This window comes from Elephantulus edwardii, unplaced genomic scaffold (genome assembly GCF_000299155.1).
Source record: "Elephantulus edwardii isolate Elephantulus edwardi_28Jun2011 unplaced genomic scaffold, EleEdw1.0 scaffold00043, whole genome shotgun sequence".
NCBI lineage: Eukaryota > Metazoa > Chordata > Mammalia > Macroscelidea > Macroscelididae > Elephantulus > Elephantulus edwardii.
Genome location: NW_006399793.1, coordinates 14,669,245 through 14,674,599, shown reverse-complemented (window position 1 = coordinate 14,674,599; position 5,355 = coordinate 14,669,245). Strand labels below are relative to the sequence as shown.

Below are 5,355 nucleotides of genomic sequence, written 5' to 3'. Positions count from 1 at the left end.
CAACAACAACAACAACATGTCCAAAGTTTGTAAGATGAAACTTCACCATCTTTGGCTCCAAAGATCATTCTGCACTTTGCCTAAGATATACCTGTTCTTTTGACAGTCCATAGGATGTTCCATTCTTCTTCAACACCACAGATCAAAGGCACCATTTCTGTTCCTGCGATTCTTATTCATTATCTAGCTCTCAGAATCATAGCAGGTCACTGGAAAGATCATGACTTGAATCAGATGCACTTGAGTCTTTAAACTGACATCATTGATCTTCAAGAAAGACTTTAGAAAAGATTCCTTACAGTTAGCTTTTCCAGTGCTATATTTCCCCTATTTTTTTGTTTGTTTCTTTGCTACAAGATCATGACAGGGTGGCAATGAATTGTCATTGCTTGACTCTCAAGAATTAAGTTGTGTATTTTTGCCATGTGAATCAGTAAAAGCAACAGCTTTGCCAAAGTACTCTGGGGCCAGTAATTATACTGATGAAACAGAAAGAGTGTATTCCAAGTGAGGTTAATTTTAGCAAAATTCAGATAAAAATGTCGATTAAACAGTAAATGTGCTGGCAACAGACCCGAAATCACTAGAGGCAGCGGTTGGCTGTTGGGGCCAGGTGGTTTCCAGTGTCACCACAGAGAGCCAGGTTCATCTACCCTCAAGTCCCAAGTCACTTAAATGTAGATACACTAAGAGCTATAGATATTTAATGAATTAGGCCTACAGAACTAACAATATAATGACACTGAAAAGCTGAAAGTGGGAGGCAATTTGAATTAAGGGCAATGAATGATGATAATTTAGCCATATTTGTACATAAGAGGTTCATTGTTGATCATATAGTTAATAATGGACCTGAAGTTAGAACTTGTTTTTCCGTGGGATAAGCTATTCTGTGAAGAAAATACTTGAATGGAAGAAAAGAATTTTGTATATTATATATCAACCTGTGTCTCTCAATGAAAAAAAAAAGAAATCCATATTTAAATTTTGCCCTTACTTCTGTTTTCTGCATTTGCTTTAAGAAATCATGCAGGTTTTTGTACGCAATGTCTCAATGCAGTATCCAAAGGTTAAAGTTATTGGAAAATTAAACAAATGAGACTTGAAAAAGTAAAATTTAAGATGAAAAAGAAAAAGATATGTTTGTCTGCCACTGAAGACAACAGATATTTAAGGAAGAAATTTGTGATTCTCTTTTCACTGAAAAGCTACCCTATGTAACTTTTTCTTTTCTCCTTCAAGTGAATGGGGGAAAGGCATATTCTGACATAAAGAAGATTGAAAGTATTATCAGTTCTTTACTATGTTTAATTTGCATTTGTTTGAGCCATCATGATAATTGTTGATCCAGAGATTAAGCATGAATTGATAGTTTAATAGTTTCATTGGAAAGAAAAGAAAAAATAAATAAAATTATCTTAATCAAATGAAAATTAAACCATTGTACCGGTACTGTTTACTACTATTCATGGAATTTGAAAGGATCTGGTATTTCAGAAGGGAATTCTAGCTGCCTAGTCCATAGGGCATTGCTTGCTCTATCCCTTAGAGAAGGACATAATGTTAGGAAGGGTGGAGGGTCAGCAAACGAGAAGAAGACCCTCGACCTGGTGGATTGACATGGTGACTGCTCCAATAGGCTCTTAAGTGCAGGAAGTATGAGGATGGTACAGGATAGAGCAGGGTTCAGATCTTCTGTTCATAGGGTCACTATGAGTTGTACTTGACTTGATGGCACCTAACAACAAGTCCATAGGGAGCAGGGCTTCTAACCCAAAGGTGCCCCTCTCAAGTGGTTCAAATCCATCAATGGCTCCACAGGAGAAAGATGGGCAGTCTCTTCACATGTGGTTTACAGCCTTCAGAAATCTGCTAGGCAGTTGTGAATTGGTTCTGACCTAATATCATGAGTTTGAATTTATTATTTCAGAAGTGACTGGCCAGTTCCTTTTTCCTAGTTTATCTTATTCTGGAAGCTCCCCTGAAACTTGCCCATCATGGATGATCTTGCTAGTATTTGAAATATCATAACTGGCAGCATCACAGCAATGTACAAGTCTTTACAGTATAGCAAAAAGGAGCAAGAAAGTCACTTTTAAGACTAAGGTGTGCCTGAACCAAGTCATGACATTTTCAGTTGCTTCATATGCATGTGAAAGTTGGACAATGACTAAAGAAGACTGAAGAATTGATACCTTTGAATTTTGGTGTTGCCAATGAATAATGAATATACCTTAAACTGCAAAAAGAACAAATTATCTTGGAAAAAGTGCCCCAAGAATATGCTGTAAAAGCTAGGATGAATAAGCTTTAATTATAATGGTGAATTGGGGTCATAAATTAACTATAATAAAATTCACATTGGTAGTGAAAAAAAAAAGCTAGGATGGTGAAACTTTCTCTCATGTACTACTATGTGCATGTTATCAGGAGAGATCAGCCCCAGAAGAAAGATATCAAGTTTGGAAAAGTTGACAGTGAGTATAAAAGATGAAGATCTCTAAGGAGATAGATTTATGCAGTCACTGCAATAATGAGCTTAAGCAAAGCACATTGTGAGGATGGTGTAGAATCAGGCAGGGTTTCATCCTACTGTCACCATGAGTCAGTGAGTCCCAGCTGACTTGACAGCCCGAGCAATAACTGGGATGGATGTTCATGGGTGCAGACTTAACAGGGCAAACCTCAGACCCACTGTTCATGGAGTCATTAGGAGTCATAGCTAACCTGGTGGCACCTAACAGCAGCAGTAGCACTTAAACTAGGCAGTGTAAGGCTATTTGGGGGATCTGACACCTCCATCCAACCTACCCCTCCACCCTTCTATGCTCTGCTTCTTGTTGAATGACTGGAGTTAGTTTATGTTTCCTCTAACAAGTAAGGAGACCATTCAATACCTTTTAGATAAATTTCTCAATATCCACCTATCAACCTCAGTAAAATTTCTATTTATCCTTGACTGTAGAATCTATTCCTCCATGAACAATATTTGTGGTCAGGTACTTGATTGACTTGTGAAGACTGAGAAGGAATTTTTAGGGACAACACACATACCACTAACCAGGAAGGGAAAAAAATGTTAGAGAAAATTAAAGTACCACACACAAAAATGACAATGCATTAAAAATAAAAGTAATTTCTTCCTGCACCAGAGAAAGCAGGAAAAGAATTTTGTGGTTAAAGGGATTCCTTTGGAAAATTGAGGATAAGTTGAGAAGGGTTTGCTGTTGGGAATCAAACATTCAAATCAACAGGCCCCAAGGTGATGATTTAGCATTCAATGTCTTGGACAGAATGAAGAAAATATCAGTATAATGCCCTTGAGACAGGAGTGCCAGGAGATTGCAAAGTCTGACAGATGACACATTATTTGCATAAACAAATAGTATTCTCACAGGGCTCCACATTTAAAAGGGCTGAGCTCAGGACTTGAGGTAAAGCTCTGCTGTCACCATATTGAAATTCTTAACTTTCAGAAGAAAGTGGTCAAGATTTTCTGTCAAGAAAATTTTCATAACTTGAAACTTTCAACTTTTCAGTTAGCAGACTGGCAGTTGTACATTTTTTATAACATGTAGGAACTCAATTTCAAATAATTTTTTTCCCCTCCACATTCTTACTTTGTGCTGTGTAGATGATGGTACAACCTTGCTTGCAGAAAGTGAAGTCTTAGAGAACTTAAGGAAGAAGACGAAAGATTGTGGATTATATGGCAACATCAAGAAAACAAAACCCCTCACCTTTGGACCAATAGACTGTATCATGGTAGATGGGGAAAGATTGAAGTCGTCAATGATTTAATTTTGCAGAATTCAAAAGATGTGTTGCACTGAGGAAATCAGCCATCAAGAACCTCTCCAAAGTTTTAAACAGTAAGGGTATCAGTTTAAAGACCAAGGTTCGCATAATGTAAGCCATTGTATTTTCAATTGCTTCCCATGCATTAGGTAAGTTAGACAATGAATAAGAATGACAGGGGCGGGGGGATCCCAACACCTATGCATTTGAATTTCAGTGTTGGTGAAGACTGCTGAATATCCCATGTATTTCTAAAAGAAGAAAAGAAAATCGTGTTTTTATTGAAGTGCAACCAGGGTTCTCCTTAGAGGCAAAGATGGTGAAAGTTTGTCCTACATATTTTGTGCATGTTGTCAGGTGGGGCCAGCCTTGGAGAAAGAAATCTTGCCGGGAAAAGTAAGAGAGGAGGATCCTCAATGAGAAGGGTTGACACAGTGTTACAATGGAGTGGGTCATGGAGAAGATTATGAGGGTGACTGACGTAGGATAGGATAAGGTTGTGGTCTGTGGTTTATAGGATTGCTATAAATTACAGTTGACTGGATAGCACCTAACAACAAACAACAGCGTTCTTACTATAAAATCATGTCTCAAGTGATCCATTCTTCATAGTAAAGCTGGTGGTTTCATAGTTTTGAACAAGGAGGTGAATAATGTATTCAATCCTGAGGGGAAAGTAGTCCTATTACAAAGAACAGCATGTGCTCAGCCTCCAGGTAGAGGTGAGGGTTGCAGGAATGAAAGAGGAAGCTTGGTTGCAGTTAGTGGCAGGAGGTGAGGCCAGAGTGAGGCAGGAAGCTGTGGGGTAGGCTCTGTCGCAGCCACAAACTCCAGTGTTTCTGGAAGCACAAGAATTTCTCCCCTGACTGGTTTTCATGTGAAGAGCTTTGGAGACAACCCGTCAGGAAACTGGGGTTGAAGCCAGTGTACACACACCAGCAAGGATGGCAAACAATTGAGGAACCTCCAGCTAAGGTCAGGCTTCCTGTTGATGTTTCTCTGCTTAGGCAGAAGGGCAGCTGGGTCATTGCTTGGGATGCTCAACTTTCGGAGGTCCACTCCCAGAGGGAGGGGAAGGGGCAAACACCAAGCAGAGGTTTCATTAAAATGCCTAGAATATATCACTCTTCATCCTTGCTTTAAAGTGATGCCTGAAGTTCTTTATTCGTTTTCTCTCTTAGAAAATTTGGTATTTTTTTTAAATCTACTTTGATTTGAGAAAGCAGAAGCCTTTATAAAACTGGTTGTCAATTGCTGTTACGAAATAGCACGTAGCGCCATCAAGCGGTGAGTATCTGAAATAAGTTTCCATTTTTTAATTTATTTTATTTTAATGATGATTTACAGAGATTTTGGATTTCCATTCATTCATTCATTATTGCACTTTTCTCCTCGCCTCCCCCCTCCCCCAGGTTCGCTCTTTGAAAAATAAAAGAAAAATTCCTTCATTGGTATACAATCCCCCCGCACCTGCCCTCTCCCCAGTATACTCCACTCTGCAACCGTCATTCCGGACTCTTATGATAATCATAATACCCTATAAGATAATTGCTTTTG

The 5,355-nt window shown here is 38.7% G+C and overlaps 1 pseudogene; it reads right to left on the bottom strand.

Moving 5' to 3' along the window:
- The window catches only part of LOC102865241, a 136,548-nt pseudogene that overhangs the window by 964 nt on the left and 130,229 nt on the right, over nucleotides 1–5,355 (bottom strand).